This window comes from Neomonachus schauinslandi, chromosome 8, assembly GCF_002201575.2.
Source record: "Neomonachus schauinslandi chromosome 8, ASM220157v2, whole genome shotgun sequence".
NCBI lineage: Eukaryota > Metazoa > Chordata > Mammalia > Carnivora > Phocidae > Neomonachus > Neomonachus schauinslandi.
The window spans coordinates 121,000,369-121,026,487 of NC_058410.1; the positions used below are offsets into that span (position 1 = coordinate 121,000,369).

Below are 26,119 nucleotides of genomic sequence, written 5' to 3' on the forward strand. Positions count from 1 at the left end.
CCTAAGAATAGATCAGGATTAACTATGAAAAGAGAAGAGGAGAATGCAAGGAGAGTGATGCAAAAACCACTCGTGGAACATTTGTGCTAACGGTTCGGGGCAATGCATTAAAATAATTGAACTGTCACCTGGTGACTTCAACGGGTTTACCTTGAAATATATTTTATATTTGCAGTCTTATGTGAATATATCAAGGGTAGATAGTGATATCTAACACATGCCACACAGATCAATCTTGGAAGATTATTTTTAATAACTAATATCAATTTTCAAATGTGGTTAGTAGTTCCTTCATTTAGGCATCTACCACGTACTGAACAGTTGCTGTGTGCTCTCCCCGCGAGGACAGTGGCTCAGGTATTGAAATTAACAAGGCACATCCCTGCCGCCCCCTGGAAAAGCTAGTGGCTGGGGTAAGAGGGAGATGGTTAAATCAGCAATCACACATACAAGCCTTGAGCTGTCACAGGGGAGGCCCCTGCACGGGATGGTGTAGACTAAGGCATCTAACCTAACTGGGCTGGAGATGGGGAAGGCAGGCTTGGGAGAAGTTTGTGTGAGGAAGTTGGGGGGATAAGGACAGAGAAACAGTTTTCTTGGCAGATGGGACAGGGTGAATAAAGAGGCATGAAGAGCCTGTCCAGGGAACAGACAGGGAGAAGTGAGGGGTGGGGAAGGTAAGGGGGAATCACGATGGGGTTTCCTCTGCCAAAGAGGAGGGCTGGCATTATCCTGCAGGCAAGCAGGGCAATGACAAGATCAGATCGGCATCTAGAAAGATTATTCTTTCAGCACCATGGCTAATTTCATTATAACACCATTTAATCAGTCAAGCATTTTTAGCTTTTAAACAGAACAATCTTGGAAACTAAAAATTCATCTTTGTGAAAATTAATTGTGAAAACCAGAACAGAACAGATTTGATTATATTCTTCTTATATGTACCGAACACATATTAGGAGGAGTCCAGTGATTTTCTGTGAAAATGGAAGGTGTCTGTTTCACAATGATAGCTTAGGCACCCACAGAGATGTGTTGCTTTTTACATGTCTTGATTGCTCCCTCTCCTTTCATTATGTTTTTTACCTTTTTTATCTCTCTCAGTATAATACGGAATGATTTGTAATGGTTTTAGGAGGATTCTGACACATGAAGGAGAATCATGCTGCATAGTTTGTCTTGTGTTAAGAAGATATAGTTTTAAAATCTTTTTTTGGTCTCTTGATTACTTTGGCTACAAAGACATTGTTCTGCTGGGTAAACTCTCATGCTCCACTGAGGTTGAAATGATGAAGTAATTATTTAAAAACTGCCACCCCTGTCAAAGAGAAACATGTCCTATTTCATAGGAGCCATCTAAGCATATAGTCTTGAGGTCTTCTCTAATATTCAGCATGATGCTATGAAGGTCATGTAAGTAATATCAGCTAAGTTTTATTCACATTTTGTTTCTTACAACTTCTGGTGATATTTTACACATAGTAGATGATTCAAAACATCTTGAATAAATGAAGGAAATGAGTACTGCTCTTCCTTACAGATCATTACATTTTAATATATCTTTAATGTAAATTTTTATGTGTATAATAATTGCCAATATTTTGATTATCTTTTAACTAAAGGCCTCCATAATATTTTGGGGCCTTAGTGGAAAGAGGTGCCTTGCCTCCTGTTACAACAAGCATGGGAGCATCCACAGGCTTAATCTTTGTGCCTCATTGTAAGATGCAATATTGCTAATCCTCTACTGTCACTATATATAGTAGGAACTCAAAGTTTAATGAGAGTGACATACTGGTTTATATTCCTATTCTGCTATCTGCCATTCTTTGAGTAAGTTTGATGGTCCATTAAACTAAGGGCTATGCCTAGAGGATTTGCTTTGAGTACCTAACACAAACCCACTGGAAATTAGGTACCTAACTATAAAATGCTTTGCTTCTGTAATTTTAATTAGAAGCTCTGATATTCATTCATTTTATTCTTCCAACTAATGTTCACTAAGCACCTATGTTTCAGGTATAGTGCTGGATACACAAAAATAATGATACCTTCCTACTGTCATGGGAATCACAGTCAAGTAGGAGAAGAGAATTATAATTAAGATATGATAAATACTAAAATACAGGTCAGTATACCATGCTATGGAAGCACAATGGAGGAAGAAAGCATTCTAAATAGGATAAAAGGTGGGTTGGAGCAAAATTCAGAGAGGTAAAATTTTAGCTGAGGCCCTGGTAGAATGAAGAAGAGCTCATGAGCCAGAGTGGCTGTGTTGCCCAGCACGGTAAAGGTACAAGGGACTGAAAGCGCAGAGAAGTTAAGGGAATGCTCAGTGCTCCTTGTGATGCAGGTAAAGAGCACATGAAAATAAAGATTTGAGTCAATAAATTGGGCTCAGATGATTATTTATTGAGGACTTTAAACTTTCTGAAGCTAATAGTGAATTGAGAAAAGTAGGGAAAACCAGAGGTTCCCAGTGTGAGCAGCTGTAGAATCTTCCAGGAAATCCAAGACGAGGATATGAGGGAGAAAAAGAAGAGAGGACAGGAAAAGGGAAGGGAAGGGGGTGTGAGGAAGACAAGCAGTGAGAGGAGGAACAAAAGTGTTAGGCAGGGGAGGACAGAGAGGAGAAGGGAAGGGAAGGGAAGGGAAGGGAAGGGAAGGGAAGGGAAGGGAAGGGAGGAGAGGAGAGGAGAGGAGAGGAGAGGAGAGGAGAGGAGAGGAGAGGACAAGGAAAGACAGGTCAGAGGGGAGCATAACTAGATTCCCAGTCCCTAAATCCAGGTGGGCTGACCCTGAAGCTACAGGTGAGGGGCCTGGTCCTGCAGTTCTAATGTGGGTGAGCAGCCAGGTTTGGGATCCTGGTGTGAATTCTCAGACTCACTGGGAGGGAGGCAGGCTCTATTTTTTTTTTTTATCTGTTTTTGAAACAAATAAAGTTCCAGTTGGATATAAACTTCTTAGACTCCAGAGCAAAAAGAATGTACCCTGGGAAGGGAACTTTTTGGCTGGAGCTTTCCTTGCTTTATCTCTTCGATAATTCTCTGTAACACTGTACTTCTAAAATGAGGTATCAAGTATCACTTTTTGTTTTCAAGAATCTCAGGAAAGAATAAAAACTAATACATACTTAATAAATGATCATTTTAAAGGGTTCTTTACACAAAAGTTAATAAGAGAAACCCAGAACTCAACAGCCAAATGCAGTTATTTTAGGAACCACTATTCCTAAGTAATTCCTATCTATCGTCATCTGACTTCAGAAAAAGAAAGAACTCTTATGGGCTTCCTTTTTCATTTGAAAACTTTACATGATGTCCCAGGAGACAGAGAGAATCATAAAATCCCTAGAGGTGCCTTGGGGGTAATTAGTTCTAGATAGCTAATGATGTATGTTTGAGAAAACAGAGACACCTCCAGAGGTTTTAATAAGAGCATCTTTCCAAGGATTACAACATTCCCACAGGACACTTAAGATCCTTAAATAAGAGAGAAGAAGCAATTCACTGACTTTTTCTTTAGTCATGAAGTCTCTACTAACTTATGCTCTTCGTGTATGATTTAAAACAAAGAGTCCTCTTAAAATTTTTCTTAGCGCAATTCAACTAAATACAGAATTGTTCATCCTATTGTTTGATAACTGGAAACTGAAATATCAGGGGGAAAGATACAGAATCAATTCCATGCATTGTTTAATATACACAGTAATATTCAGCTTCATATAAAGCAATGTAGAGATGGAATAATAAAACAACTGCTTCACATGAGCAAGTTTTGAAAAGCCAGCATAATGGACTCCGCGCCCTACTCCAAAGGGAGCTGCGTGCTCGACAGCAACCTGAAACCCATTCATCCTTTTTGTGCTTCCATTTTCATTTCAGCAGGGTCCCATGTATTGATGAGAAAAACTAATACCGATCACATAATTTTATACCCAATCAGAGTACCAGTTTAGCGTTAGAGTCTGATTAAATCTATCTTGGCCGCCAGAAGATTTTTAGCTAGCATCACGACTGGGGAGGTGTTCATTCTCCTCAGTCACAGGACAGTCTGGAGCAGAGACAGGAACTTTTTTTTTTTACAATGAAAAAGCATCCCGTTTTCAAAGGACTGAGGCTAGAATGGCCTTTCTTTTTTTTCCTTTCTAGAAGTGTACATTTTGGGACTAGAAAGACTATTGGAGCATTATGAAAAGTCTTATAATGTTTTCAACATTAATACCCAAGATAAGGGTACCCAGAGGAAAAAAAAAAGTGCAGCTGCCTTTGGAACATTCAGGACCACCCAAGCTGTATTCTCTAAGTTTGTTGATGTGGTATATGAGGCGAAAGAGCAATTTCAACATGAGGGATATTATGAAGACTTAAATACTGTAAGATTTAATAATATAAAACAGCCACTTAATGTCTGTAGTTGTAAAGAACTCTCAAGTGGAAGAAGAGCAGATTTAATTTGAAGGCATTTTATGTTTTTATAAAAAAAAACACATGAGTGTGTATGGTGCGTACGTGTTTATATATATATTCAGAGTTCACTTATATGAAACAACTCTGCTTTCCAATTCAGTCTCTACACTTGTTTATACAAAACCAATTAAACTACTGGCATTTATTTTATGATTCTGTAAAACTTCCTGATGTTTCAGTTTCCAATTAAAAAAATGATAGGATGAACAGTTCTGCACGTAGTTGAATTTTACTAAGAAAAGAAAAATATTTACTTTAAATCCAATATGAGAAGAACCATCACATTTGGGGACAACAGAAGGCACGCAATAAAATATCATAAATTCTAAGACAAAACATACATGACTACATTATGAAATAGCCCTCTGCTGCGGGCTAAATCCCCCATGTACATAGTACATCTCTCACATAAAAAGGTGGGACTTTTCTGTATGTTGGAATACTTTAGATAATTTAAGACAATTTTTTTCCAGTGCATGAATTGTCTGCAATAAAAAAAGCAATTCATTTAATAACAAGAAAAATCAGCAATTTACCTTAGGTTTGAGCCAAGTTTAAAGTGTTAGCCCTGTAAATACGTTTCAACCCAACAAGTTATACATGCAAACAAGTACAGAATAAGGAATATTTTCACAAAGTCAACATTAGATAACTTAATTACTTTTGGTAGAAAATTTCAGTGTCTTTGTTTTTGCTATTAAATTCTAAATGAAGGCTGTTTGTGGTCCTGGCCTTATTGATCACACATGAAAAGGTGCCTGGACATAGGCAACAGCCCTATATACATATATGGGCTTGAAAGGAAACATTAATTCACCTTGGTGAATAAAGCCATGGAATAATCTATTTCTTGGAAAAGTAAGAGAAAATTAGTCTGATTTTTTGTTTTTCTCTTTTGTGATGGCCAACATGCTTTCAAACATCTTTTATTAAAAAGGATCAATAAAGACTGTTCAAGTGAGATTTAAAAATAAACCCATTCCCATTCACACAAGGCAAGGAATAAGCCTTTCAATTCCTCCTTTTCTTTCTTTCTTTCCTTCCTTCCTTCCTTTTTTTTTAAATAAATAAATAAAAAGTACAGGAGTAGTAAAAAGGCCAAGGTAAATTCTACAGATAACTTACCATTTAGTTAGTGCAACTGTTTTTGATGGCCCTCTGCCTGTTTATACCTTACATTGATGTCCAGCATTGTTTTTATTCTTCCAGATTTCTTTCACAAAAAACCTCAGTCTGACAGAATATTACAAAATAAAGAGGAAATGAAAACTTCAGCTGGAAAAAAAAAGTCTTTGTTCATGACACCAAATACATCTATCTCTAATAGAGTATACATGCTAATAATGCCAGCTACTTGCAGTGAGAAATGAATGAGTAAGAGTGCTTACTGTCCCACAGGTGGGGGCACAGAATTGAGAGGGAGGCTTGCACTCCTGGCCTTGATCTAACATTGACTTCGTGGGCAAGAGGAGAGAGAGTGGGTCAAAAAATAATCATTTTTAAAAAATTTTTTATTGTTATGTTAATCACCATACATTACATCATTAGTTTTTGACGTAGTGTTCCATGATTCATTGTTTGCGTATAACACCCAGTGCTCCATGCAGAACGTGCCCTCTTTAATACCCATCACCAGGCTAAACCATCCCCCCACCCCCTCCCCTCTAGAACCCTCAGTTTGTTTTTTAGAGTCCATTGTCTCTCATGGTTCATCTCTCCCTCTGATTTCCCCCCTTTCATTCTTCCCCTCCTGCTATCTTCTTTTTTTTTTCTTAACGTGTATTGCATTATTTGTTTCAGAGGTACAGAGCTGTGATTCAACAGTCTTGCACAATTCACAGCACTCACCATAGCACATACCCTCCCCAATGTCTATCACCCAGCCACCCCATCCCTCCCACCGCCCCCCACTCCAGCAACCCTCAGTTTGTTCCTGAGATTAAGAATTCCTCGTATCAGTGAGGTCATATGATACATGTCTTTCTCTGATTGACTTATTTCACTCAGCATAACACCCTCCAGTTCCATCCACGTCATTGCAAATGGCAAGATCTCATTCCTTTTGATGGCTGCATAATATTCCATTACATATATATATACCACATCTTCTTTATCTATTCATCTGTTGATGGACATCTTGGCTCTTTCCACAGTTTGGCTATTGTGGACATTGCTGCTATAAACATTGGGGTGCACGTACCCCTTCGGATCCCTACATTTGTATCTTTGGGGTAAATACCCAGTAGTGCAATTGCTGGGTCGTATGGTAGCTCTATTTTCAACTTTTTGAGGAACCTCCATACTGTTTTCAAGAGTGGCTGCACCAGCTTGCATTCCCACCAACAGTGGAGGAGGGTTCCCCTTTCTCCGCATCCCCGCCAACATCTGTCATTTCCTGACTTGTTAATTTTAGCCATTCTGACTGGTGTGAGGTGGTATCTCATTGAGGTTTTGATTTGGATTTCCCTGATGCCAAGCGATGTTGAGCACTTTTTCATGTGTCTGTTGGCCATTTGGATGTCTTCTTTGGAAAAATGTCTGTTCATGTCTTCTGCCCATTTCTTGATTGGATTCTTTGTTCTTTGGGTATTGAGTTTGATAAGTTCTTTATAGATTTTGGATACTAGCCCTTTATCTGATATGTCATTTGCAAATATCTTCTCCCATTCTGTTGGTTGTCTTTTGGTTTTGTTGACTGTTTCTTTTGCTGTGCAAAAGTTTTTTATCTTGACGAAGTCCCAATAGTTCATTTTTGCCCTTGCTTCCCTTGCCTTTGGAGATGTTTCTAGGAAGAAGTTGCTGCAGCTGAGGTCGAAGAGGTTGCTGCCTGTGTTCTCCTTTAGGATTTGGATGGACTCCTGTCTCACGTTTAGGTCTTTCAACCATTTGGAGTCTATTTTTGTGTGTGGTGTAAGGAAATGGTCCAGTTTCATTCTTCTGCATGTGGCTGTCCAATTTTCCCAACACCATTTGTTGAAGAGACTGTCTTTTTTCCATTGGACATTCTTTCCTGCTTTGTCAAAGATGAGTTGACCATAGAGTTGAGGGTCCATTTCTGGGCTCTCTATTCTGTTCCATTGATCTATGTGTCTGTTTTTGTGTCAGTCCCATACTGTCTTGATGATGACAGCTTTGTAATAGAGCTTGAAGTCCAGAATTGTGATGCCGCCAGCTTTGCTTTTCTTTTTCAACATTCCTCTGGCTATTCGGGGTCTTTTCTGGTTCCATACAAATTTTAGGATTATTTGCTCCATTTCTTTGAAAAAAGTGGATGGTACTTTGATGCGAATTGTATTGAATGTGTAGATTGCTCTAGGTATTCAGTATTTGTGAGAGCCTACCATGTGCTTGGCAATGCTCTAGATGGCATTTATAGAAGATCTGCTCTGGGCTAGCAGTTTTATCTGCATTCATCTTTGTACCATCTTAACAGAAATAAATATTTTTATGATTTACTTTAGATGGGGAAAGTGAGGTTCAAAAAGCCTATTTAGCTATCTTAAATCACATCAACCAAGGACTGAGTTATGACTGCATCCCAATTTGGTCTCATTTCCAAGCCCAGGAGCTGCTGACGACCATATTGTGGTGATTCTACAAACCACCACTGTTAGATGTATTCATGTACAATAACAGCACCCTCTTCTGAAATATAGGTATCATCTGGGGAGGTAATATGCCCAACTGCTATTGGTAATTCAGGGTATATTGTAAAACACGTTGCTATGTCTTCTACTTTTCTATAAACTTTAATATAAAAGTAATACATTCTCATTGTAATAAATCAAAGGACACAGAAGTGTCTAAAGAGTTAACAGGCTTTCTCCTCTTCTCTCAAACAAAGCTGAATTCAACTAATTAACCAATGTTCAAAGTTTGGTATTTTTCTGTTCATACCTTTTTCTCTGCTCATGCTAACTGCAACAAATAAACACAGACATGGTTTTTTATAAAGCAGTAACAATTTTTCTTTTTCTCTTTTGATCACAGATGCTGCTTCAATGGGAATTTCAATGGAGGGGTGGTGATAGAATTTCGGAAGACCAGGGAAACTGCTAGAGGAAAGTAGGTCTGGGTGGAGTTATCAGAGTTTAACATTTCATCAAGAAAACATATTTTTCCTTTCTTCTCAGGCACTATCTAGAAAATTAGTCATTAGTAAATTAGCAGTGACTATACATAATAGCAGTGTGACTATATATAAGCTGGTGTCTACACACATATATTTAATAAATTGCTCTCCCTCATATATAAATACACATGATGCTACTGATAGATTGCAATCTAGAACATGCCTTCCTGTTCCAATACAAATGGGTCTGCATTTTCTTTTAACTTGGCAGGGTTAAAAAACAGACTCGTCATAAGTGTGTAATGTCTTGAACTAAAATAGACTTCCTTAATGATTTGTTTTCTCCAATTTCACCACAAAATGTAATGCAGCCAACAAAAGAACTATTCTTCCCCCACGTATAATAACATGTTATTCAACAATCATGTAAGAAAGCCTATACATAAGACTGCCAAGGATCTGAAATTGAGTTTCTAACTGAAATGTTTGGGAAGAAAAAAATTTTTTTTTGAAGTTTCACTCCAAGGCTTTGAGTGAAGTGATGTAAATATCTAGGAATATACAGTTTGCTTTACTACTGTAACATGCTTACAGAAGTAGTTATGGTTTACTTTATAACATGGGTCACTGAAAACATTAACCATAAAAACATATAAAAATACAAACAAGTTCTCAGTAGCCCATTTACTTTGTAGCAGAACAAACAATTTAATTGCTTCTATCCCTGTAGGGGCCAACAGCTCCTGATGAAGGTGGGTCAGGAGCACCCCTTGGCTCTCATGGAGCTTATAACCTGCATGCCATTCACCCCGACTCTCTTAAGACATCAAAGGAGTTGCACCTCAGCAAGTAGGTAAAAGCCTGGGTAAGAGAAGAAAAGGCAACCCTGGCCCAGTATACCCTAAAGGAAATGATAATGAAATTAAGTATTTTCTTTCTTTCTTTTTTTAAGGAGAACTGCAAACAAAGGAAGATTACAATGTTATAAAAGCTAACAAAAGAGAGAAAAAGTGAATCCACTAGTTGGTTTTCTAAAAGGTAGACTTAGTCTTATAATTTACCTCATAATCACAAGCCCAACAGAAAATCATAAAACTACAGAACTGAAGCATATAGATATATCATCTGAATGCACATCAACCCATGTTTATGGTATAAATATGACAATGGATATCAAAATTCCCAAAAATGTATGTATCTCCTGAATCTGTTATATATCTGGGAAACATAACTTGGTAAATTAAAATGTAACAGCCAAGAACATAGCTAATGAATTTTAAACTTGGAATATCAAGGACAGATTGTTATAAAGACTGAAAGTCAGGTTTCTCTAAATGAAAGTTTTCTCCCAAGTGGGAAAAAAAAAATGCTACCTGGTGTGGTAGTGGGGGGGGGGGGGGACTGGTACAACACACACACATTTATATCATACATGTAACACACATATAATGTGTAGCACACATACACACACGCACTGGTCTAAAAAATAAGTGCATTTTGCATTTTGGAGTTAGGTGGGAGCCTGGGTTTGAATCTCAGATCCATTATTTACCACTTATATGGTCTTAGGTAAGTCACTTCACCCTTTGCCTCGTGGAAGATGTCAGCTCCTTGAAAGATATTTCCTTATATTCATTTTAGAGTCTGTACTTTGGGTTAAGTTTCTCACAGAGACAAGAACATGACAGGTAGAAGCTTTGGGGGTAATGTTAAAGAAAATAAAATAGTATGGTACAAATTAGGAATCCTCATGCTAAGTGAAAACTACTGCTGCAATTTTGAGTATTTATTTTGGCAATGTGCACAATAATAAACACATATGTCATACAAAAACTTCTGTATGGTACCAATATAAAAGTTCTCTGAAAATATAACCATTATTTGGTGAAATTGCATATTTCCTAATCTGTTGTTATAGTTTATTAGCTATGTACACCTTTGACTCAGCATTAATGAGATAAAACTTATAAGCTTGAAAACATTTAGCATAAAATGTAAATGGGCAAAAAGAACTTGAGGCAGTTATCCGCTATCCATGTTTTACTGAAAGAAGAGGCATGAAATTTATTAGGAAAAAATAAAATGTGGATAAAGAATCTTTCGTAATAAAAACATACACATAAAAAGTATTGGATTTCACAATCAAAATCCAATGAGAATTCTCCCCCTTTGGCAGTCAATCAAAAATTCTAGGTTTAAAATAGTTTAAATTCCCTTCACAAAGTTCAAATGTAGCTATTAATTATTAATTTGCAAATATAAGAACTGATACTTTGGTATAGATATCTGACCAATGCTTGCTTACGTGCCTTATAAAACTCAGAATGTTTTTTGCATTTAATATAGTTAACATGCAATTATGATTACAGCAGCTGACATCTATTTACTTAAAGTAATTTCATACAGATGTATTATAATCTCCTAGAATTCTATTTAAACTTTAATATAAACAATTCACCTAGAGGGATAAGTGGTATTCATGATTATTTTTGAGAGAATGTTTTAAAGAAGGGGATAACTTGATAATGAATTAAAGAATAAGTCCGTGTAATTTCTAAAATTCTGATAAGCATAACTTACATAATGCTTTATAATATAAAGTGTGCAGCTTTAAAAAAATCATGCATTCCCCAAATTCATATTTTAAAAATGCAAATGATCAATTAGGATTTGTCTGCCTGTAAGCCTGAAGAACCCTCCGTGGCTGGTCAATAGGTCGCTCTGCACATGTGGGTCGGGGCCTCAGCTGGGAACCTGACCCTGGGGTTCTAGCTCAGACCCCACTGTCATTAAACCGCTCTGTGACTTCAGTGAAGCTGCAGGGCCAGTATGTCCCACACATAAATTTACAAAAACAGTCACACAAAGTACTGAAGAATGTCACTTCATTGGGTCTTACATACATGGATTCTATATACGGACGCATATATTACAGCCAATTATAGCCATCCCAAAATGGAAAGATCTTTTGAGAGAGGCAATTATTATAGCAAATGGAACAGGAAACATTCTTTTTCATTGCTCAAGGAAACACGGACATTTGTTTCTTGTCTCCTGGCAAAAATAGAAAAACTCTCCAGTATTTCAGAAGTTAGTGGGTCTCCCCAGAGGTTCTGAGAAGAGCCTACGCTGAATACTGCTGAGCTGAGGCCACCTTCCTGGTTCCTTCCTGGAGGCTCCATTCAGCCTGAGCCGAGTTCGCTGCCAGAAGTCGCTGCTGGTGGACAGCCGGGCGGGTGGGCGCCACAGCGAGTGTGCCTGGCAAGGCCAGCATGGCTGGGGACGAGGAGGGCGAGGCTGACGTTTCTTTGGTAATAAAAATGCAATTTATATAGACTATAGGAGACTTGGTGAGAAAGTAAAAGAGGTGATTGTTCACATTCCAAACGTTCTAATATATAAACTGTGTAACCATCACTCATGAATAGTGCAGCTGCTAACAATTTCTGGGTTTTTTTCCCCAGGATAAAAATCATGCTGAAGCCAAGAGATGTTTCTCTAGTGAATGATATTTTGAAACTCTGGTCAAAACATAATTGTGACATAATAAATTTTTAAGAAGTCAGGAAAGCTTGTAGACTGAAATTTGAAAGAAGACCCAGTTTTTACCCCAATTAGGAAGGACCACATTTCAGCTTTCACTACAGTGGCAGGCTCGGTCTTTGGAGGGGGAAAAAAGGGCCAATTTTGCATGCACATCTGTTTCCAGTGTGATGCTGGTATGCAAACTATTGTCTATTGGAAGTGTGTTGTGGTAACGTTTGCCAGGGTTAAAGGCTGGGTCAATTTGATCAAGAAGCTAAAATTAGCTTCTGTGTGTTTTCCTGAAAAGAAAAAAAAAAAAATACTGTAAAGCTCTTTGTTTTCCTTCAAGTGCTGTTCTCAGATTTCAGTTTCTGGTGTGTAAACTACCAGGAAACAGACGGCTATGACAAGTGACTTCTTGTTCATTGCATTCTGCATAATGAAATGGTGTAACACGTTACCTGAACTGAAGGACACATGGAAAAAGCAAGCATTCGGACCCAATTCAAATTTTCCTGTTTAAAAATACTAACTTTATAAAATTATTTAAAGTGAATGCATTTGGAAATTCAAAACCATAGCTATATTTTAAAGTATGTGATGGTTTGGCAAAGCCCAAACACATTAAGAAACTCATCATTCTGAGAAGTATTGGGGTAAGTTTTAGGTCACATATTCCTGGTAGTCTTGACAGTGCTCCGATTATTTTCATAGGAAGTGAGTTTCCTAAGACTAAAAAGTGGGGGAAAATTTCATATAAAAACGCCAAACCAGTAATAATTTGACAAATTCAAAGAGCAGAAAAGAATCACAGAAAAAAAAAATGCAGTCATGAGATGATTCAAGAAAAATATTAATATGCTTCTAGATAAGCAAAATTACTTAGATAATTACTTAATATTCAGATAGATGGGAGAGAAGAAGAAAGGAGAAATAAAATGATCTGTTGTGGTTTAAGACTGTGTGATGAGTGTACAAATAAACCAAAAACAGATGCATGTTTGAGACTTATTTATACTCTCAGAGTATAAACTTTTTCTTATATTAGATGCTAAGATAGATTACAGTGATCTACTTTTACTTCAGTAAAATGCCTCTTTAATATTTTAACCACTTAAACATTGTTAATTTTCAAAATGACCTGACGTAATGACAGATAATTTTAAAAGATTTTTAATGTAACAAGTATTTTTTAATTTTTCTGTTTTATTATAGTTAAATAGTGCCTAATAAAGAGAAGTCTGAGAGAAGAAATACATTATATGTTAAAAAAAAAGAAGAAGAAGATAGCAGGAAGGGAAGAATGAAGGGGGGGAAATCGGAGCGGGGAGATGAACCATGCTAGACTATGGACTCTGAGAAACAAACTGAGGGTTCTAGAGGGGAGGGGGGTGGGAGGATGGGTTAGCCTGGTGATGGGTATTAAAGAGGGCACATACTGCATGGAGCACTGGGTGTTATATGCAAACAATGAATCATGGAACACTACATCAAAAACTAATGATGTAATGTATGGTGATTAACATAACATAAAAAAAAAAAAAAGCTTTTCCTCAAAACAAAAAATGTGATAGCAAAGTTCTTCAACCTAGTTCCACCAACATGAAAATACTGTATATTTGGGTCATGTATACCACAGGATTTCCTTTTTTCTAAACATCTTCTCAATTTCAGTGACAAATTCAGAGCTCTTTAAAAAGATTTTGTATGCATATTTGAAATATGTAAGGTATTTGGCAAACTTCATTTACATATAACATCAAACTCATTTGTAAACAATTCACAAAATAACCTAATTTTTACATTTAAATGCCTTCTTCAGATTAACACAGAACAGTGTTAATTAACAGGTAGTGACTAAATGTTTGATTATTTTTTCTTGGGTCAGAAATTACTGAAAATAATACCCATTATATATTTGGACATCAAATTAATAAAATTCTATATTATCTCTAATTTCTCAACACCCACTCTTCAGCTTAAAATCCACCCTCACTCACACAGTTGTTTCAAAAAATGGGAATAACACTATTAAAGAAAAATAACTGTCTATTCATCAAGTCTAAAGTTTTTCGGATATTATCTTCCTAATTGTATCTTCAACACAGCTGACTACCATTTTCTCTGAAGAGATTCCCTGGGGTTTTTAAGACACCGTATTAACCAAGCGCTTTTCTCTCCCTCTCCTGCACACGCCCTGATCATCCCCTCCCTACTCCTCCTCTTCCTGGCACCTGAATTTAGGCACTTCCTAAAGTTGTGACCTTATCTTCCTTCCTTTTCCTTTAACATACTGTTTTCCGGTAAATTTGTCCACCAATATGGCTTCAAATATCTCTGTTTCTAGCATAAGAATCTTTAACCTAGCTTCAGAAGGTCCAAGGATGGACTTCAGGGAGTCTGTTAGACTACTGAAATTACAATAGAATGTATGAGTCAATATGTGCATTTTTGTTGACAATCTAAAAAATTTCATTGAAAGTTGTTCATGATTTAAAAACAAGACAAAACAAAGACTAAAAATAGCCTTTTCCAGACCAGCGTGGCTATTTCTAGTAGTCCAGCATCACCAATACTTCACATGTAAGCCCATCTCCCCGTCTGCCAGCTCCTGATCAAGTTGCTTCTCCGACGTCCCTTCTTTGGCTATGGGACTGCCAAATGCTAACCCTCAGACTTCTTTCTTTCTCCTACGCCCAACGACTTGAATCAGCTACAGGTCCACATGCTCTCTGCAATGTTCTGTTTGCAACACCACCCCATCAGTCTGTGACTCTTAAACTATGTGATGATTTTGCCTCCTGTCTCCCAGTCCAGGATGGCCAATGTTGCACAACTCCTGGGGGCTGCAACTCATGTTATAATCCGTGTAAATGCAATACATGCCCATGCAACATGAAGGGAGCCTCCTGGAGCTGGGCACACAGCCCAAAGAATCCAAGTACGCATTTCTATGCCCTCCGCACCATCTTTCTCACTTCCCTCTGCAGTCTTGTGTTCTACTATACCTGCTCTTCCTTCCACAATTAATTATTCACAGCCTCTGAATATGTCCACATTTTTTTTTTAAAGCCTTTGTGCCACAACCTCTGATTTCTCTGTTCTGGGAAAAAAACACCCAAATCTTCGCCTCTCAAAATGCCTGGCAACCTTGTTTCTGTGGGTCTGTCTCTTGAACTCTCAGGAAAGTATAGTGTTTGCAATAATAAGGGTGTGGGCATCACATCATCTCCAAAACTCAGCTCCAGTAGAGGCTGTCCAAGTAGCCTTCTATCAACTACCTAAGCTCTCCACACTCAGAGCCTCATTCTAAAATGAAGATATTGGAGTGCCTGGGTGGCTCAGTCATTAAGCATCTGCCTTCAGCTCAGGTCATGATCCCAGGGTCCTGGGATCGAGTCCCACATCGGGATCCCTGCTCAGTGGGAAGCCTGCTTCTCCCTCTCCCACTCCCCCTGCTTTGTTCCTGCTCTCGCTCTCTCTCTCTGTCAAATAAATAAATAAAATCTTAAAATAAATAAAGTGAAGATATTATTTAACATGCAGGATGTTGGAATGGAATAATGCATGCTATGTGTCTGGTACCTTTTAAGTGCTCAATATTTTGTAGCTATTATTTTAATAGCCTCACTCCCAAGTAGTGAGTTTGCTTTTTTCTATCCTCTTCCCTGGATCCTAGCACTGCACGTTTGTTATTTCCTTAGGTCCTAAATATTATTTTAGATGTTGAGGGCATGAATTATTACATTTAAATCACCTTGAGCACCTAGCATAGTGCTTTATGCATCACAGGTGCTTACTAAATATTTCATTATTTTTCTGAACTTTTTCCTATGCCAGAAATTACAGAAGTGGAGAAGGGGGGAGAGGAAGCACACAAAGTTTTTTTAAACTTTCTTTTTTAACATCTAAATCCTTTACTTGCAAATAAATATGGAGTCAATCACCATTTCAAAGTTGCATATGGTGGGGCACCACCATATGGTGGTGGTGGCTCAGCCGGTTAAGCACCTGACTCTTGATTTCGGCTCCAGTCATGATCTCAAGGTTGTAAGATCGAGCCCAGGGTTGGGCTCCTTGCTGGGCATGGAGCTTGCTTAAGATTCTCTCTCTACCTCTCCCTCTGCCCTTACCCCCTCCCTCTCTAAAAAAAAAAAAAAAAAAAAAGTTGCGTATAGGACACAATGCCTGACATTTACATGTAACAGCATCAGGTGAGACTATTCCTGATGAAGTTTAACTTGTATAAGGCCCTTTAAAATATCTCATGTTGTGAGAACATAGGAGATACAGAAAACTTAAAATTTCCATAAAACACACATTTTCTTAACTTTTTAAAAATTTTTTTAATTTATTTTTTTACAGGTTTTATTTATTTATCTGAGAAAGAGAAGGGGAGACAGAGAGCATGAGGGGGGAGGGTCAGAGGGAGAAGCAGACTCCCTGCTGAGCAGGGAGCCTGATGTGGGACTCGATCCCAGGACTCCAGAATCATGGCCTGAGCCAAAGGCAATTGCTTAACCACTGAGCCACCCAGGCACCCCACATTTTCTTAACTTTTAAAAAATGTACTAGACAAAATATATTACATAATTTCAGACTTGCAAAATAGCAGAAAAATAAATTAAAAGTTTGATTAATTAAGCTATGTCAAATAAATGAAGCCAGTCTAATTTGAAGAACTAGTTTGAATAACTGTAACAAGAGGATCATAGAATATTTCTAAGTAGAGAGTCTATGAAATCTACATTTACATATAGATACAAGATTTATATTAGCAATTTTTTTTTCATGCAAATAGAGGCTCCTAAAATTATGTTAAATGCTTAAAACTTTTTTGTAGGTAGGCACCATTTTCACCCTGTTTAAGCTGTTAATATGCTTCCTACAGATACTGTAAAGATATAGTTATAAACTCCAAATTAAAAGATTATGAGCCAATTTCTCATCCAAAATCTTGGAGGCCAGAAGGGCCACTGGTTGGTATATACAGAGTGCTGAGAGAAAAACCTTGCTAACTAAGAATTCTATATCCAGCAAAACTGGCCTTCAAAAATGAGAGAGAAATTAAGACTTTTCCAGATAAACAAAAGCTAAGAAAGTTCATTACCACTAGACTTGTTCTGCAAGACATGCTAAAGAAATGTCCTTCAGGTTGAAATAAAAGGAAGCTTACACAGTAACTCAAAGTCATATGAAGACAAAAAGATCCCCAGTAAAGGTATATACAGAGTCATTATAAAAGCAGTATTGTAATTTTGGCTTGTAACGCTACTTTTATTTTTTACCTTATTTAAAAGGAAAGTATATAAAAATAATTATTAATCTATGTTACTGGACACAAAATGTATAAGGTTGTAATCTGTGACATCACTAATAGAAAGGGGTAGTGATAAAGCTGTAGTGAAGTCAAATTGATATGAATTCAATTAGACTGTTATAACTTTAGGATGTTAAATATAATCCCCATGATAACCACAAAGAAAATATCTATAGAATATATACAAAAGGACATGAAAAGGAAAAAGATAAATATTTAGTAGTAGCTCTGCCATTTACTAACCATGTAGTCCAAGGTTGGTCACTTAACCTTTTGGAATCTTGGTTTCCTTATTTATAATTAGGGTTAATACCACCTGCCATGACTATTTCACAAAGGGAGAGAGGACCAAGTGATCTAATATAAGTAAAATGCTAAGAAAACAGTAACTTCCCATAAAGAATTTGGGTGATGAGAAAATACACTTTATTTGAATTGACATTGTTCTACTTGAACCTGTATTTCGGATGTCTATAATATCTATGCTCATGCTCCTCCATTCTCTTCATACATATAAAAAGAGGATGATATGTAAGCCTTACTCTCTTTTGCTCAATGCTACAAACAGTAGTATTCCATGAATAGAAAATATTCTGGTGTTCTGGATTCAAAATGACATACTCCATTTTTAATTGTGTGGATCTCCTGGTACTAACTCAGGAATATCCATGTATTAGTATTAATAGCCTTTGAACATGTATCTTAAAAAAGATAAAGTATTAATTTACCTTTCTCTTAGTTCCAGCCCTTAGCACAACAATATCATAATGGAATGCACCTTAGAAAAACCATTTTCAACCAAGGAGATATGTGCCTCCAGTGGGATGCAATTAGTTCTTAGATGACTCTGTTACCATTAATACCACAAAAGCTTGCAAATGATTAAAAAACAAAGATCAAGAAATTGCAGCAATTCAGTCATATGTTCAGGATCCACTTTTAATTCTACTTTTCCTGCTATTTCCACTACATCTTCAGTTACTTCCTCCAATGAAGTCTTGAACCCTTCAAAGTCATCGATGAGGGTTGGAATCAACTTCTTTCAAAGCCCTGTTGATGCTGATATTTTGATATCTTTCCACGAATGTTCCTAATGGCATCTAGAATGGTGAATCCTTTCCAGAAGGTTTTCAATTTAGTTTGCCCCAATGCATCAGAGGAATCACTATCTATGGCAGCCACAGCCTCATGAAATGTATTTCTTAAATAATAAGACTTGAAAGTCAAAATGACTTGTTGAGCCATGGGGTGCAGAATGGATGTTGTGTTAGCAGGCATGAAAGTAACATTAATCTTGTACACCTTGATCTGAGCTCTTGGATGACCAGGTGCACTGTCAATGAGCAGGAATATTTTGAAAGAAATCTTTTTTTCTGAGTAGGTCTCAAAGGTGGGCTTCAAATATTCAGTAAACCATGTTGTAAACAGATGTGCAGTCATCCAGGCTTTGTTATTTTATTTGGAGAGCACATGCAGAATAGATTTAGCATAATTCTTAAGGGCTCTGGGATTTTAGGAATGGTAAATAAGCATTGGCTTCAACTTCAAGTCACCAGCTGCATTAGGCCCTACTACTCTTAGGCCCTACTACTCATTTACTAACCATGTAGTCCAAGGTTGGTCACTTAACCTTTTGGAATCTTGGTTTCCTTATTTATAATTAGGGTTAATACCACCTGCCATGACTATTTCACAAAGGGAGAGAGGACCAAGTGATCTAACATAAGTAAAATGCTTAGAAAACAGTAACTAAACAGTAAGTAAAATTTAAAATTTAAAATTCAGTTCCTCAGTCACACTGGTCACATTTCAAGTGCTCAGAATCCACATGTGGCTAGCGGCAACCATACAGGACAGTGCAGATATAGAATAATTTCATCTTCTGAGGCAGTTCTGCTGAAGAGAGATGCTCTACACCAGTCAGCCTGTCCTTTGAAGCTTAGAGGTCAGGCATTGACTTCTCTCTAGCTATGAAAGTCCTAGATGGCATCTTCTTCCAATAGAAGGCTGGTTCCCCCACATTAAAAATCTGTTCTTAGGGGAAGCCACCTTCATTAATGACCTTAGCCAGATCTTCTGGATAGTTTGCTGAAGCTTCCACACCAGCACTTGCTGCTTCACCTTGCACTTTGATGTAACGGGGGTTCTTAAACCTCATGAACCAGCCTTTGCTAGCTTCACACATTTTTCCTGCAGTTTCTTTATCTCTCTCAATCTTCATAGAATTGAAGAAAATTGGGGCCTTTCTCTGCAATAGGCTTTGTCTTAAGGGAATGTCGTGGTTTGATCTTCTACCCAGACCACTAAAACTTTCTAAATATCAACAATCAGGCTGTTTTGCTTTTGTATCATTCACGTGTTCACTGGAGTAGCACTTTTAAGAATTCAGGAACTTTTTCTTTGCATCACAACCTGGCTGTGTGGTGCTTTTGGCCTGTCTTGGCTTTTAACATGCCTTCCTCACTCAGCTTAATCATTTCTAGCTTATTTATAGTGAGAGATGTGCGACTCTTTCTTTCACTTTAATACTCAGAAATCTCTACAGGGTGATTATTTGGCCTAATTTCAATAATATCGTGTCTCCAGGACTGGGCAGGCCCAAGGAGAGGGAGAGAATGGTGAACGGACAATCAGTGGACCAGTGAGGTACATAAAATACTAATCAGTTAAGTCTTCTGTCTTATCTGGGTGCAGTTTGTGGCATCCCAAAACAATCACAATAGCAACATCAAAGATTATTGATCACAGATCACCCTAACAAATAAAATAATAATGAAAAAGTTTGAAATATTACCAAAATGTGACCCAGAGTCATGAAGTGAACAAATGCTTGAAAAAATGGCACTGGTAGATTTGCTCAACACAGGGTTGCCACACACATCCAATTTGCGAAAAACAAAACAAAACAAAACAAAACAATACAGTGTCTACAAAGCACAACAAAGTAAAGTGCAATAACACGAGGTCTCCCTGTACAGACCCTTAGTCAATCCCCCTGATTTCAGACCTATAACTGACTTTTGCCCTCCATGATTTGTGTCAACTCCTACTGTAAAGTTTTTCTGGGTTTGCTGGGCGGATAGGCTCCCTCCCCTAGTTTTGGGGCCCTGGGTCCTCAATGTGTGGTCCCTCAGAACAGCAACATCTGTGTCACTGGGAGCCTTGTCAGCAATAGAGAATCTCAGCCCCAGGTGGGAGCCCCCTAAGACGGGCTCAGGGTGATTCACATGCATGTTAAAGTTTGAGAAGTGCTATTCAGAAGAAGCTAACTTCTTCTATTCTGCTTAGCTCATTAATATTCTCCGATCTGCTCTGTGTTCAGAAATTAGATGAGATCTCTCATCTGCTCCTTTTTTGATGTGAGCATACTGTCTTTTATTCTTTTACTATCTTTTTAAGGGGGCCTTAGGCAATAGAAGAAACAAGTACTTGTGTCAATTCACTTTCTTGAACTGGAGTCCTACCTCTCACATTATGGGGCTTTCTCTCAATCACTTTATTTGGAACACCAAGATACTCTTTCAGGAAGATTCAACAGCTTGAAAACGGCTCAGTCACTGTCACTTCTGAACGCCACTAAAGAGGTCGACGGAGAGAAACAATAACACAGGAGGCACATTTGATGATGATGTAGTCTGTATTCCTGAAGATAAGGCCTCATTATTGCAAATGCTAGATGTTCAAAACAAGCCTTTTAAAGATTGGCTTAAAAAGAAGTACAGAAGGTAGTTACCTTGAGGATTTCAAGAATATACACATAAAGGATAAAAGGAAAAAAAAAAAAACTAACCCAATGTTATGTAAGCAGGTACCTGTAATAGGAAATAAATTGTCCAAGGGCAGATTTTTAAAGGGTTGTACACACAGATTTTATTTATTTGAGAGAGCGAGTGAGTAGGAGCGGGAAGGAAGGGGAGAGGGAGAAACAGACTCCCCACTGAGCAGGAAGCCCGGCATGGGACTTGATCCCAAGACCCCAGGATCATGGCCTGAGCTGAAGGTAGACGCTTAACCGACTGAGCCACCCAGGCGCCCCTGTACAACAGATTTTACAAGTGCTGTTATCACAAACAGCTTGGATGGAAGTCAGACAGTGTGTTCTGGGACAACGTGTAGATAACGCAGTGGCTCTAGGGATGAGTAGCAACTCTACACCAGAGATGAAACTGAAGAGCTGGAAAAAACATTACTTCACAAGATGTGAAACTGGAAAAAAACATAGCATATATACTTCGCAACACATATATATAAACAGATATGTGTATATATATCTGATTCTAAATGTTTGTATAATGAAATGGAAAGCCATTAGATTTTACAAGTAGACATTTTCCCCTAAAAAGTTATTCGTGTCATCTCCCTAAGCTATTTTTTAAGTGAATCTTCTCATTAGGTAGATGGGAATATTACTTCATATTCAAGTCACTTTATATGTGGGCATGTTTCATACTTTTCAATTTTTCAACATTCAGTTTAAGAGAAAGTGACTCTTGCCCAGGTCTAACTCAGATTTCTTCCTTCTGTGTTCCCATGACACCTCTCAGGAGCCTGGTTTTAAGAGTCATCTCACATGGAGCTGTCATCACCAGTTAATGCATTAATCTCTTCTTTTAGACTTGCCCTGTCCAAGACAGTAGCCACTGGCCACAAGCAGCTTTTGCATCTAAATTCAAAAACACAAAAATTAAATAAAATTTAAAATTCAGTTCCTCAGTCACACTGGTCACATTTCAAGTGCTCAGAATCCACATGTGGCTAGCGGCAACCATACAGGACAGTGCAGATATAGAATAATTTCATCTTCTGAGGCAGTTCTGCTGAAGAGAGCTGCTCTAGATCAGGGTTTCTGAACCTCAGCGCTCCTGACATTTGTGTCAGCTATTGCTTTGTCATGGGGGTCTGTCCTACGCATTATAGGATGCTTAGCAGCTTCCACCCAGTAGGTGTCAACAGCATCCCCCCAGTAGTGACAACCAAAAATGTCTCCAGACATGGCCCCTGATTGAGAACCAGTATTCTAGACTCAACGTCTTGCCAAGAAGAAATCTGTTTGTTTAGCTTTGTGTTCCATGTAACTGAGCACAGTGCCTGGTGTACCACAGGGCCTCAACGTATGTTTAAGCATGAAGAAAAGAAGGGAGACAGAAAAAGCCTATGACATGAGTGTTTTCTACTCTTAACAATGGTAAAACTCTTCTCAGGTTTAAAAGAAAAAAGCCAACAATAAATACATTTTGATATAGTTATCTTTGCCTAAAAGATAAATGAATGATAAACTATGCCTGGCATCTGTTCAGAAATCTACACTTCATAATTATTATCAAAAAGATGTTAATGATGCCTGACATTGAAATAAAATTAAATCCCCTGCACTATAGCAAGGCATCTCAAAGATAACAAATGGAGATAACAATTAGAGCCTCTTGGAGACTATGCCCGGTCTTACACTGGCATGTGAAAATTTATGCAAGCACTCCAGAAAATGTAACCCCTTCACTCATATCTAGAAAATTATTTGCCAAAAGTATTATATTTTTAAAATTATTCTTCAACAGCAATTCCACAAACATGAATGTAGTGATCTTGTTGGCTTTATTTTGCTCATATAGATACAGGTTTAGTGTTTCGAAATCAGAACAAACCAGCAGAGTTATTGTGGTAAGGCCTTTTGCAAACTATTTCCTGACCAGCTACAAAGGTTACTACCACCACCTCAGGATTAGAATAAGTCAGATGGCTTTTTCCCCCTGGCCACACTGGCCTCCTTACCATTAGGTCAAATCCCTCCCATTCTGAATCCAAAGGAGAAATCAGTGGCTGTGTCCTTGCTGCCATTTGTGACAGGCAATATGAGCAAGAAGGCCTTCACTCTAGCCCTGCCACTTAGCCAATGGCGGTTACCAGTTTCTTTAGTAAAATGATGAATCACAGTGACCCTGCTTTATGGGGTTGGGGGAAGGGAATGTCTTTATAAACTGCAAAGTACCAAACAGATGCCAGGTTCACTTTTATTTAAGTATTTTAGGAAAGGTGACAAAGTTTTTAGCAGAGGGACTAGGGAAGAGCACACACTGAAGAGAACTGTGAATCCCAGAGGCAGGTTTTAGGGGAAGCATGATTTAATAAAGTAAAAACAAACAGTGTAGAATGGCATGTCACTCAGGGGACAATTAGTCTTTTATTCTACCTTTCTGAGGATTCAGCTGAACAAAGGTGTTCCTACTCTTTTTAGGTTTTTTTTTAAAGATTTTATTTATTTATTTGAGAGAGAGAGAATGAGAGAGAGAGAGCACGAGAGGGAAGAGGGCAGAGGGAGAAGTAGACCCCCCGCTGAGCAGGGAGCCCGATGTGGGACTCGATCCCGGGACTCCAGGATCATGACCTGAGCCGAAGGCAGTCGCTTAACCAACTGAGCCACCCAGGTGCCCTCTTTTTAGGTTTTTGATGAAATCCTGAAAGCTCTTTGAGCACCTGTAGGATTACTTATTTGAAGAGTTGAAACTCACTTCTGGAGGTATTTGCCAGGGCAAATTAGCATATTAAAACATGAGATGTACCATAAGTGAAAGCCTAGTTCAGATGCATTCCAACCACTGGTCGCTGGGTCTCTATGAAGCCAGGGAGCAAGCACTACAGTTAAGTTCTGGTGACTTACTCTCACCATGTCTATCTCTGTGCATGACAGTTTTTGTAAATTAATAATTCTAAGGATGAGCTTCTTTATGGTCACAGGTGATCTGTCCTAAAACACGTAACCAGAAGGTGGTTTTGAAAATAACCTCAGAAATTTCATAAATTTGATTAAACCACTACATTGCATGATTTGATTGGAGCTGAGCGAAGACTGGAGTGCAGAACAGAAAAACTCCTTAGAGGTTCATTTTAACTTGTAGCATTCTGATCCTTGGGTTGAAATGATGACTTTTTTTTTTGTCCAGAGGGACATACAAATGCCAACACTGCTTACCACGCAGATAACACAAGCAACAAGTCGGGGGCCATGACTCCCTGGACGTTCTGGAAGAAAAAGCAGCAAGTGGGAAAGGCAAGGCAAGGTAAGAGAGAGCCAGACACTCGGGTCTTAAAAATAGTCTGCCACGCGAACCATTAGCTTGACTGTAAACATTCAGTAAGAAAAGGAACTAACAAAGTGAGCCTTCGCACTTTAGAAAGCACATCTGCAAAAACCCTTAGCATAAGAGTTAACTTTCCATTTCTCTCTTTTAAGTTCAACTTCATCTAATGCAGATCCCAAGAGCTCCAGGGAACGTGTGACGCCTACAATGCACTTTATCAGGTTGTGTCTCTGTGGCCACTTTCCAAATCACACATTCACCCAGCAAAACGTTCAGGCCACACGAGGAAGGAAGTCTTCGGCTACTGAAGATCATTAGTAGCACTGAACGAAACCACTGTCAGTTTCTTGGGGTTGGCCTCTGATCACTCATACAAAGGACGGAAAATTGTTGGCGCCACTGGACCTCTGCCCAGCTCAGCCGGCAGCGGAGCATATGAAAGGCTCCTTCTTTAAAACCAACATGCTGGAAGGGGGCAAAGTGTGGCAGGGACCCTCAGGCACATTAATCAGCAGGGGAATGGGCCCGATGTCACCTCCTGCTGGACTTCACTGCCCAAACTACATGTGTCAGCGACTCCCAGAGAAGGGGAGGCCCCAAAATAACACTGGAAGCATCAGATGTCCTCCCTTCTCTTCATATGGAAAGCTCATCTCAGAGGTGTCAGGATAAAACATGAGAACGACATTTGTCCTCAGAGACAAACACGAGTGATTCACTGTTTCACGACACAAGGAGAGGAGGAGGACACTGTAATAAAAACTTTATAAGGTGAAATCTAAATCCTGAATGCAGTACACATATAAAAAACTTTTCTTTTTTTTGCGTTTTCTTCCTTTCCCTTCTCCTCCCCTTGCTGAGGGAACATAACACAATGTAATTAAATGGTAAATTACTTGAGAGAGAAATGTTTAGACTCATGACAAACCTTTGTGCAGAAAACAAAACTTCACATCCCACACATATTTTGGATGACCCAGTTCTCCCAGCAAAATAGAAAACTATAACCAAGGTTGTTTAAAAAACAATTTTCAGATGGAAGGGCAGTGAGTTGAAAAATCTTCATTATTTAAAAGTAATTTATGAAGGCAGAAATTAACACAAACCCAAGTTGCTCATTAAATAAATAAAGTAAATTAAGAGGTGGCTGATTAGCTTTTCTCTATTTCTAGTCAAGGTCTAAATGGGAAAATATGCTCTCCTTAAAATCACAATGTGCACATTCCTTCAAATCCTTAGAACAATTCCAGTATTCCTGTTCATTAGAAAATGAACACTTACATATACAAACATAATTGAATCATCAAGGCAGAACTTGGGTTTTGGCTAAAATTTATTTTAAAAAATTAAAGAAATTATTAAGGGTTAATATTTTAAAATCAAGTAGTTAAGATTGAAAAGGAAAAGTTATTGATTTGCAGGTTAACATGTTTGGCATGCTTTGAAATTAAACCGGCTGACATTAATTTCATCAAGTAGCAAGAAAATGAAAGATACTTTACAAGGTTTCATTAAAGGTCCACCAAAGGTTAAAAAACATTTAAATCTAAGAGAGATTCCATTTAAAATGTTCTCAGTGGTGGAAAAAAAAAGTTGGTCTATTTTAAGATACTAATTTCCATCTGGCAGAACAGACCCAGACCTACAATGCTGCATT

The 26,119-nt window shown here is 38.1% G+C and overlaps 1 protein-coding gene across 1 annotated transcript in view; it reads right to left on the reverse strand.

The window, feature by feature from the left end:
• The window catches only part of GMDS (GDP-mannose 4,6-dehydratase), a 665,383-nt gene that overhangs the window by 179,955 nt on the left and 459,309 nt on the right, over positions 1-26,119 (reverse strand). The gene's annotated exons all lie outside the window — the stretch shown is intronic.